This window comes from Leopardus geoffroyi, chromosome E1 (genome assembly GCF_018350155.1).
Source record: "Leopardus geoffroyi isolate Oge1 chromosome E1, O.geoffroyi_Oge1_pat1.0, whole genome shotgun sequence".
NCBI lineage: Eukaryota > Metazoa > Chordata > Mammalia > Carnivora > Felidae > Leopardus > Leopardus geoffroyi.
The window spans coordinates 33,043,504-33,054,304 of NC_059330.1; the positions used below are offsets into that span (position 1 = coordinate 33,043,504).

General features: G+C 37.6%; 1 non-coding gene across 1 annotated transcript; it reads right to left on the bottom strand.

Annotated features, from left to right (window-relative positions):
- Nucleotides 1–10,083: 10,083 nt before the first annotated feature.
- Nucleotides 10,084–10,188, bottom strand: LOC123604702. The gene has a single exon (XR_006715442.1). It is a non-coding gene; the product is annotated as a U6 spliceosomal RNA (small nuclear RNA).
- Between the last annotated feature and the right edge of the window lie 613 nt (nt 10,189–10,801).

The following is a 10,801-nucleotide window of genomic DNA, read 5'->3' on the forward strand; positions in this document are numbered from 1 at the left end:
ATTTCACGTGTGTCCTCTATACTTGGTGTTCCCCTTTAAGTAACCAGCCACCATGGTTATTTATCTCCTCCCATCTGTTCTTCACATGGTGCTTAGCACAAGGTTGGCACGCAATAATTATGGACTACGTAAATGTGCAAACGGACAGATAAATAAGTGGATGGATATAAGGTTTATTCAACGATTGCAAATTAAGTACCAATCCTCTGAACTCAAGGCTGGGTACAAGCCCTGCCTTTTCCATATATTAAACTCTGTAATTATAGTGCTTTCTTCATCTTTAAAACTGAGATCATATTCTCTAACACATAGGATTGCTATGAGAATTACATGAAATATTTACATTATGCTTAGCACAATGTTAGGTACACAGTTAATATGCAATAACTTGTATTAAGTGCTGTTAATATTAAATAATTAAGTTAGAATCCAAAAGATACTCAAGATAAGATATAAAAGAGTAAGTAAACATATTTTTGTTCACCTTGCTCATTTTTAAAATAGCTTTAAGTATGTTCATTTAAAAGCTGCTCTGTGTAAGCTAAAATGTTCAAATGTTAGATGAGCTATAAAGCAAACTATTAAAGGCCTATAATATGGTACTTTGTCAAAATGTTTCATCTCCATAGTATTTATGTTAAGTAATATGATCAGATTCCTCCATGGAAGAATGTTGTTGCTGATTTAGTAATGTTCAGTATTACTCATTGCATTAAGGGGAATATATTTAAAGTGAGAAGTTTATTATATGCCATTGTGAGAAAAATTTCGAAGTGGCGAATTTAGCTTGGCATCTGCAAGGTTTCTTTTTTTCTAACCCTTAGAATGTGTGGAACTTTTCCCACATGTGGCCTAGAATAAGGTCAGAGATTTTATAAAGGCATTCTTTGTACCAGAAAAGCAGCAGTCCTGACTTAAGTCATTATATACGTGATAATCAATCCGGACTGATGCTTCCAACCCCTCTGTCACCAACTAAAATGTGTAAAGAGTCAGCCTCCTGAGAAACCCCTTTAAATTTAGAACATCTTTTGTAATGGTTCTTCTGGTAGCTACTGAAGGCGGTAAAAGGCTTTCAACATCAGCAGGACAAACAAGATTTGCGTTTAAATTGATATTATAAAGAATGGTATGATGTATGGCTTACCAGGGGTAGTCAGCAGTTGATGTAGAATATGACACTAATGCTTTAAGTGACTACAGGGCTCCTTTGCAAAGTTTTGCCATCTTGCATCCATGGAAATTAACTTAGTAGCCTGTATACATGTGTCAAAGCTGGCATTTCCTCAACCCTCTTTTCTATAGGAAATTTGAAACTGAAATGCAGCTTTTAGCTAAATTGGCAATCTGCGGAATCATGAAAATTGTTTTAAGTTAACTAGGAGGAAATCACACAGACCTGGGTATGAATCCTGGCTTTATCATTGTACAGATGTGCAATTTGAGGCACACGACTTAACTACTTCCTACCTCAATTTCCACATCTGTCAGGAGAAGCTTTCTGTGACTAGATAAAGGGTATGGATTCTGCTAGGGTTTGAGTCTGAGCTGCTCTGCACAGAAACTGTGTAGCTGGACATGGGCAAGCTCTCTGTACCACTGCTTAGTCACCTGTTGTAAAGGCTGCCATGACAGAACACCACAGCCTGGAGTGTTTTGGAGGCTGGAAGTTTTGGAGGCTGGAAGTTTTGGAGGCTGAAAGACCAAGATCAAGGTATCTGGTCTTCTAGACCAAGATCTGGTATCTTCTGAAGCCTCTCTCCTTGGCTTGAAGAAGATGGCCTCATTCTAATTCTGTCTTCAATGGGCTTTTCCCTGCGTGCATAAACCCCTGGTTATCTCTCTGTGTATCCAAATGTCTTCTGCTTATAAGGACATTAGTCAAACTGGATTAGGGCTAATCCTAAGGACCTCATTCTAACTTAATCACCTCTTAAGAGACTCCATCTCCAAATACAGTCACGTTCTAAGATACTGGGGTTTAGATCTTGAACATATGAATTTTGGGGAAATTCAGCCTATAATATTTGTAAAATGGGAAAAATAATACACTCTATCTCACGGAAAATTAAGATATCTAATGTTTTCAAACAACACCAGCCAATTAGTAAGTACTCAATGTATGTTGGCCATTATTGTTATTCTAGCTCACTTTGGACAAATAAACTAAGCTTTTTAAGCCTTGTTAAAATAGAGAAAGTATCTTCTTATACAGTGTTTGCATAGACTAAGATCGTGCATGTGAAGTTCTTAGCTTAGTGCTGACATATCTCAAACTCTAAAAAAAGGTTAGTCACTACTTACACCTGTCAGAATGGCTAACATTAACAACTCAGGCAACAACAGATGTTGGTGAGGATGCGGAGAGAGAGGATCTCTTTTGCATTGTTGGTGGGAATGCAAGCTGGTGCAGCCACTCTGGAAAACAGTATGGAGTTTCCTCAAAAAACTAAAAATAGAACTACCCTACGACTCAGCAATTGCACTACTAGGCATCTATCCAAGGGATACAGGTGTGCTGTTTCGAAGGGACACATGCACCCCCATGTTTATAGCAGCACTATCAACAATAGGCAAAGTATGGAAAGAGCCCAAATGTCTATTGATGGATGCATGGATAAAGAAAATGTGGTATATATATATATATAATGGAGTATCACTCGGCAATCAAAAAGAATGAAATCTTGCCATTTGCAACTACGTGGATGGAACTGGAGGGTATTATGCTAAGTGAAATTAGTCAGTCAGAGAAAGACAAAAATCATATGACTTCACTCATATGAGGACTTTAAGAGACAAAACAGATGAACATAAGGGAAGGGAAACAAAAATAATATAAAAACAGGGAAGGTGACAAAACAGAAGAGACTTATAAACATGGAGAATAAACTGAGGGTTGCTGGAGGGGTTGTGGGAGGGGGGATGGGCTAAATAGGCAAGGGGCATTAAGGAATTTACTGAAATCATTGCTTCACTATATACTAACTAATTTGGATGTAAATTTCAAAAAAAAAATAAAAAATAAAGTTAAATCAAAAAAAGTCACTACTAGTAGTAATAGAAATATTGTTATTATTGTAAATAATTATTTCCATGTACAAGACATTTATACTTATTTCACATTATTTATAAAAACTGATTCTTTGGATCAGTATTATTCTATACCTTTTGTGTATGGGGAAATTGGGTTTCAGAAAGCAACGGGTTTCACCAAATTTGCATAACTTGGATGACAAAGCCAAGATGTACCCCTTCCTGATTGAAATCGAATGGTCTTGTAACTTTTAACATCAACTGTCTCACTCTGTAATCACATGACTACCTACTTACTTCTCCCAGTAGACTGGGAGCTCCTGAAAGTAAGAGGCTCTGTCTCACCGATTTTAACTTTCCAGAATACAGTCAACAAACATTTGTTTGGTTAATGAGCAGATGAACTACAATTAAATCCATAAATATGCATTAAGAACTCGTGATCATTCTTTTGAGTTGAGAATCTATTAAACATGAAGTCATTAGAGATTATGCAGCACCCCAACCTCTCAATATTTCTAATGATCCTAACTTAAGCTATGACCAGAATAGGAGTTTGATATGGGGCGAGGAAGTAATTCAGAGTATCAGTTTTATCATATTTAGTAATTCTTCACCATAAACCTGTTTGAATTGCTGCACAACCATATATATATTTTATTTCTTTTGATAGATTGACTTCAGATTACTGTCCAAGACCTCTGGCCAGAAACTTATATCTTATAGCAGGTTTGTCTTCTTTTCCTCTGAGTCTACTTAACAACAGTCATTGAGAAGCAGGGAACTGATACAATTTTTGTGTGTTCTGAGGAGAACAATACTATCTATGAGATTTCCACCTAAAATAATTTATTTCTATATGAATCAGTAACCTCATATTTGAAATTTCAGTTAAGGGGTCAATCCTCATTGATGGGGATTCTCATGAAGAGTATGGTAAGTGGGAAGTTAACTTTAGCAAATGCATTCTATGTGGATATACAATCTTGACAATTCCGAGGGAACAAAGCATCAATGCTCAGTGCAAAGATTTGGTGTCTAAACTATTAGAAAATTGGCAGTGTTTTGATAGACCCAGCTAGCAGTGCTGCTCTGTAAGTAATGAGTGAGTTGATATATAGCATATTGGTGAATAATATAGGAAGAATGATGGCTTTGGTGAACTTGAATCACTCATTCAAAAAACAGATTCTAGACTATAGAGATACAGATGATAAATTGATCCTTGTAGTGGTTTCAACAGGAACATGCCTTTTTGTTTTTTATTTTTTTTAACGTTTATTTATTTATTTTTTTTGAGACAGAGAGAGTTAGGGCATGAACGGGGGAGGGTCAGAGAGAAAGGGAGACACAGAATCCGAAACAGGCTCCAGGCTCTGAGCTGTCGGCACAGAGCCCGATGCGGGGCTCGAACTCACAGACCGCAAGGTCACGACCTGAGCTGGAGTCAGACACTCAACCGACTGAGCCACCCAGGCGCCCCAACAGGAACATATCTTTAAAAAGATTTAAGGACATTGCTTACAGAACATTAGTAACTCAGAACCCTCAAGTTTTCACATAATCAGGATCGAGTTATTATTGTGGCTGCCACTCTATGTTACTAGTTTCGTCCAAATTCCATAAAGAGTCAAAGGGACTTTTTATCTCAAAGCAGTTCCAAAACCAAAAACACTAACTGCTTGCTATAGACATGCACAAGACCATTTCCTAGTCAATCAAGATTAGAATGAAGTAACAGGTTAAGAATGAGAATATAATGCTGCTTTTTATGGAATGAGACTAGATTGCCACCCCACTTGTTGCATGAACCATCCTTTCTTATGCATTTGATAGGAAAATATATATTTATTGAGTTTTTGCAGAAATGTTTTATTTATTTTTATTTGTTTAATATTTGGGGCAGAAATAGTTATATCGTCCTTCTAAGATGCAATTCCTTTATAGCTTCGAATTTTCAAACTGAAAACAAAACTCATAGGTATATTATAATCATTATCTCTGGTATAATATTTGCCATATTATCTTACCTTCACAAGCTTCTTTAAAAAAAGATTGAACAATATGATTCTGTCTCTATAATCAATTAACTATAATCAATATTAGTTAATATACAGTGCAATATTGGTTTCAGAAGTAGAATTCAGTGATTCATCACTTACATACAACACCCAGTGCTCATCACAAGTGCCCTCCTTCTAGCCTATCTCTCACCCAGCTCCCTCCATCAACCCTGTTTGTTCTCTATTGTTAAGATCCTCTTGATGTTTGTTTCCCTTTCTTTCCCCCTTCCCAAATGTTCATCTGTTTTATTTCTTAGATTCGACATGAGTGATATCATATGATATTTGTCTTTCTCTGATTGACTTTTTTTGCTTAGCATAATATATTCTAGTTCCACCCATGTCATTGCAAATGGCAAGAGTTCATTCTTTTTGATGGCTGAGTAATATTCCATTGTATATATACACCACCTCTTCTTTATTCATCAGTCAATGGACATTTGAGCTCTCTCCATAGTTTGGCTATAGTTAATAATGCTGTTATTATTATTATTAAATCTGTATTTTTGTATCCTTTGGGTTAATACCTAATAGTGCAATTGCTGGGTCATAGTGTAGTTCTATTTTTAGTTTAGTTTTTTGTTTGTTTGTTTTTTGTTTGCTTGTTTTTGAGAGAGAGAGAGAGTGCACATGCATGAACAGGGAAGGGGTAGAGAGAGAGAGAGGGAGAGAGAAAATCCCAAGCAGGCTCTACTCTTTCAGCACAGAGCCTGACATGGAGCTAAATCTCACGAACCATGAGATCATGACCCAAGCTGAAATCAAGAGTCAGACATTTAACCAACTGAGCCACCCAGGCACCTCTATTTTTGGTTTTTTGAGGAAACTCCACACTGTTCTCCAGAGTACAGGATGGGAGAAGATATTTGCAAATGACATTTCTGATAAAGGGTTCGTATCCAAGATTTATAATGAACTTATCAAACTTAACACCCAAATCGCACACAACCCAGTTAAGAACTGAACAGAAGACACAAACAGACATTTTCCAAAAAAGACATCCAGATGGCTAACAGACACATGAAAAGATGCCCAACAGCTCTCACCATCAGGGAAATACAAATCAAAACCATGATGAGATACCACCTCACACCTGTCAGAATAGCTACAATTAACAACAGAAGAAATAACAGTGTTGGAGAGGATGTGGAAAAAGGGAAACCCTCTTGCACTGCTGGTGGGAATGCAAACCAGTGCAGCTACTCTGGAGAAAAATCTTGATGGAAGTACCCACCTATGAGTACTGTAAAAATCTGTGTTAAAGAGATGTTATTATGGATGTAAATTTATTTAAATATTGCATCACTAAATATTAAGTCACATAGGCAGACCCTGCACACTATCAGTGTGTGATCAAGCGAAAACTAGAAGTTTCCCTGCCAGGGCCTTCCTTTGATGGCTCTTCTCCCATCTCTTGTCACTGTACCTAATGTGGACAGCATTCGAGTTGTTCTTTTGGGGGCTGAAACAGCACTTCCAGAAGTCTCTGCTAAAATGTATACATAATACCTATTAAGATAGAGGTAAAGGTGTTCTTTATTACTATTAATAGCAATTTTTTACTACGTTATTATCTTTACAAGTGAAAACACTATTATACAAGGGAAGCACAGGATATGTTATTTTGATAGAGGAAAGATAATGGGAAAAATGAATTCAAGAGCATGATATGTGTATATGGCAGGGTGGCCAGGGATAGAAGCAGAGCTAGAGAGAGTCACTGTCTGTGGGACCCACATGGGAAAGAAAAGACTCAAGGCAGATGGCAGAAGGGAAAAAATGTTGTGTCCCTTGCAAATGTGTCTGGGGCTGTTTTGAGACCTCATAAGATATCATATTAGGTATTTTCAGAGCACAGAACTTAAAGGTAGTACTGTAATGGGCTCCCAGCTTAATAAGATTCTAACACTGTTGTTTGAATATATGATATCATCATGTTTAAAATGTAATATTCATTCCATTTATGCAATTTCTTTCCCCTGGATGTTTGTGCTTTCTGAGAGGATATAATAAGAAAATAAACAGCTCAAATGGCTTTTCCTCTATAGTTCTATCAGTTTAGAGAAATGATAAGACAATAAATGAGGAGATCTAACATTTATAAAGGGCTGAACAGGGGCTGGGCATTATGCATAGGTACGTTACATATATATGTATACATATATACATATATTAACTACATATACACACATGTATATATACACACGTATATACATGTATATATATACATATATATATATATATATCATCTTATTACGTCACACACCTTTCCTTTAAAGTAAGTATAATTATCTCCATCTATAAATGAGAAAATGGAAAATGCAGATGTTAAGTAACTTGCTTGAAGTCATACAGGTCATAGGGTGAAAACAGAGAAGCAAACACCAGACTGTCTAATTTCATAATATTTCCCTTTACACTATCCTAGATTTGGAGACTCATTAAAAGGTGGGGTCCTAAGAAGTCATCAACCGCACATCCCTTTTTATTAGCAATTTGTTTAAAATACTGGCACCTGTCAGGTTACTCAAAGGATATCCTTTTCACTCAAACAAGAAAACTGGACCAAAATGGTTCCTTTACCACCACCACCCCTTTTTTTTTTATTTTATTTTTTATTTTTTAAAATTTATATCCAAATCAGTTAGTATATAGTCAAACAATGATTTCAGGAGTAGATTCCTTAATGTCCCTTACCTATTTAGCCCATCCCCCTCCCACAACCCCTCCAGCAACCCTGTTTGTTCTCCATATTTATGAGTCTCTTCTGTTCTGTCACCTTCCCTGTTTTTATATTATTTTTGTTTCCCTTCCCTTATGTTCATCTATTTTGTCTCTTAAAGTCCTCATATGAGTGAAGTCATATGATTTTTGCCTTTCTCTGACTAATTTCACTTAGCATAATACCCTCCAGTTCCAACCACATAGTTGCAAATGGCAAGATTTCATTCTTTTTGATTGCTGAGTAATACTCCATTGTATATATATATATACACCACATTTTCTTTATCCATGCATCTATTGATGGACATTTGGGCTCTTTCCATATTTTGGCTCTTGTTGATAGTGCTGTATAAACATGGGGGTGCATGTGTCCCTTCGAAAGAGCACATCCCTTGGATAAATGCCTCGTAGTGCAATTGCTGAGTCATAGGGTAGTTCTATTTTTAGTTTTTTGAGGAATCTCCATACTGTTTTCCAGAGTGGTTGCACCAGCTTGCATTCCAACCAACAGTGCAAAAGAGATCCTCTTTCTCCGCATCGTCCCCAACATCTGTTGTTGCCTGACTTGTTAATGTTAGCCATTCTGACAGGTGTGAGGTGGTATCTCATTGCGTTTTTGACTTGTATTTCCCTGATGATGAGTGATGTGGAGCATTTTTTCATGTGTCGGTTGGCCATCTGGATGTCTTCCTTGCAGAAGTGTCTATTCATGTCTTTTGCCCATTACTTCACTGGATTATTTGTTTTTGGGGTGTTGAGTTTGATAAGTTCTTTATAAATTTTGGATACTAACCCTTTATCTGATATGTCATTTGCAAATATCTTCTCCCATGCCATCAGTTGCCTTTTCGTTTGCTGATTGTCTCCTTCACTGTGCAGAAGCTTTTTATTTTGATGAGGTCCCAGTAGTTCATTTTTGCTTTTGTTTCCCTTGCCTCCGGAGACCTTTTGAGTAAGAAGTTGCTGTGGGCAAGATCAAAGAGATTTTTGCCTGCTTTCTCCTCAAGGATTTTGATGGCTTCCTGTCTTAAATTGAGGTCTTTCATCCATTTTGAGTTCATTTTTGTGTATGGTGTAAGAAAGTGGTCCAGGTTCATTCTTCTGCATGTCACTGTCCAGTTTTCCCAGCACCACTTGCTGAAGACACTGTCTTTATTCCATTGGATATTCTTTCCTGCTTTGTCAAAGATTAGTTGGCCATATATTTGTGGGTCCATTTCTGGGTTCTCTATTCTGTTCCATTGATCTGAGTGTCTGTTCTTGTGCCAGTACCATACTGTTTTGATGATTACACCTTTGTAGGATAGCTTGAAGTCTGGGAATGTGCCTCCTGCTTTGGTTTTCTTTCTCAAGATTGCTTTGGCTATTCGAGGTCTTTTCTGGTTCCATACACATTTTAGGATTATTTGTTCTAGCTCTGTGAAGAATGCTGCTGTTATTTTGGTAGGGATTGCACTGAATATGTAGATTGTTTTGGGTGGTATCGACATTTTCACAATATTTGTTCTTCCTATCCAGGAGCATGGAATCTTTTTCCATTTTTTTGTGTCTTCTTCAATTTCTTTCATAAGCTTTCTACAGTTTTCAGTGTACAGATTTTTCACCTCTTTGGTTAGATTTATTCCTAGGTATTTTATGGTTTTTGGTGCAACTGTAAGTGGGATTGATTCCCTGATTTCTCTTTCTGTCGCTTCATTGTTGGTGTATAGGAATGCAACCGGTTTCTGTACGTTGATTTTATATCCTGCAACTTTGCTGAAATCACTAATCAATTCTAGCAGTTTTTTGGTGGAATCTTTTGGGTTTTCCATATAGAGTATGATGTCATCTGTAAAGAGTGAAAGTTTGACCTCCTCCTGGATGATCTGGATGCCTTTTATTTCTTTGTGTTGTCTGATTGCAGAGGCTAAGACTTCCAATACTATGCTGAGTAACAGTGGCGAGAATGGATATTGCTGTCTTGTTCCTGACCTTAGGGGGAAAGTTCTCAGTTTTTCCCCATTGAGGATATTAGCGTTGGGTCATTCATAATGGCTCTTATGATCTCGAGGTATGCTCCTTCTATCCCTACTTTCTTGAGGGTTTTTATCAAGAAAGGATGCTGTATTTTGTCAAATGCTTTCTCTGCATCTATTGAGAGGATCATATGGTTCTTGAACTTTCTTTTATTGATGTGATGAGTCACGTTAATTGTTTTGCGGATATTGAACCAGCCCTGCATCCCAGGTATAAATCCCGCTTGGTCGTGGTGAATAATATTTTAAAAAATATGGAATGCCTCACGAATTTGCATGTCATCCTTGTGCAGGGGCCATGCTACTGTTTTGTGTATCATTCCAATGTTGGTATATGTACAGCCTTAGGGAGCCACCACCACCCCCTATATTTTTTTTAATTTTTTTAACGTTTTTATTTATTTTTGAGATAGAGAGAGAGACAGAGCATGAATGGGGGAGGGTCAGAGAGAGGGAGACACAGAATCCGAAACAGGCACCAGGCTCTGAGCTGTCAGCACAGAGCCCGACGCGGGGCTCGAACTCACGGACCACGAGATCATGACCTGAGCTGAAGTCGGCCGCCCAACCGACTAAGCCACCCAGGCGCCCCCACCACCCCCTATATTAAAAGTTTTACTGTATGCCATGCCAAAGCATGGCCTTGCTAATATGTTGTCCATGGCGAATCTGCAAAAACATAAGGAAAGTAGATGGAATCTCCCTCATTCTAGAACAGTAAAATCATCTCATCAGCTGCCTGCCCTGGGAGTGAACACTCAGAAAAGTCACTGCAAGCTGTATTAGGTAAAAGAGAGATCAGGCCTACATGCCCCCCATCAAACAGAACATTGGCCATGATCCCTTGTGGTCAGAGAAAAAACAAAATTCAAGCACCTTCTTATTCAGACAACTGTTACACAGACCTGGTTGGACCTACTGCAAAGCTTTTGTGAAAACCTGCAATTCTTGAAATGTGGTCTGAGG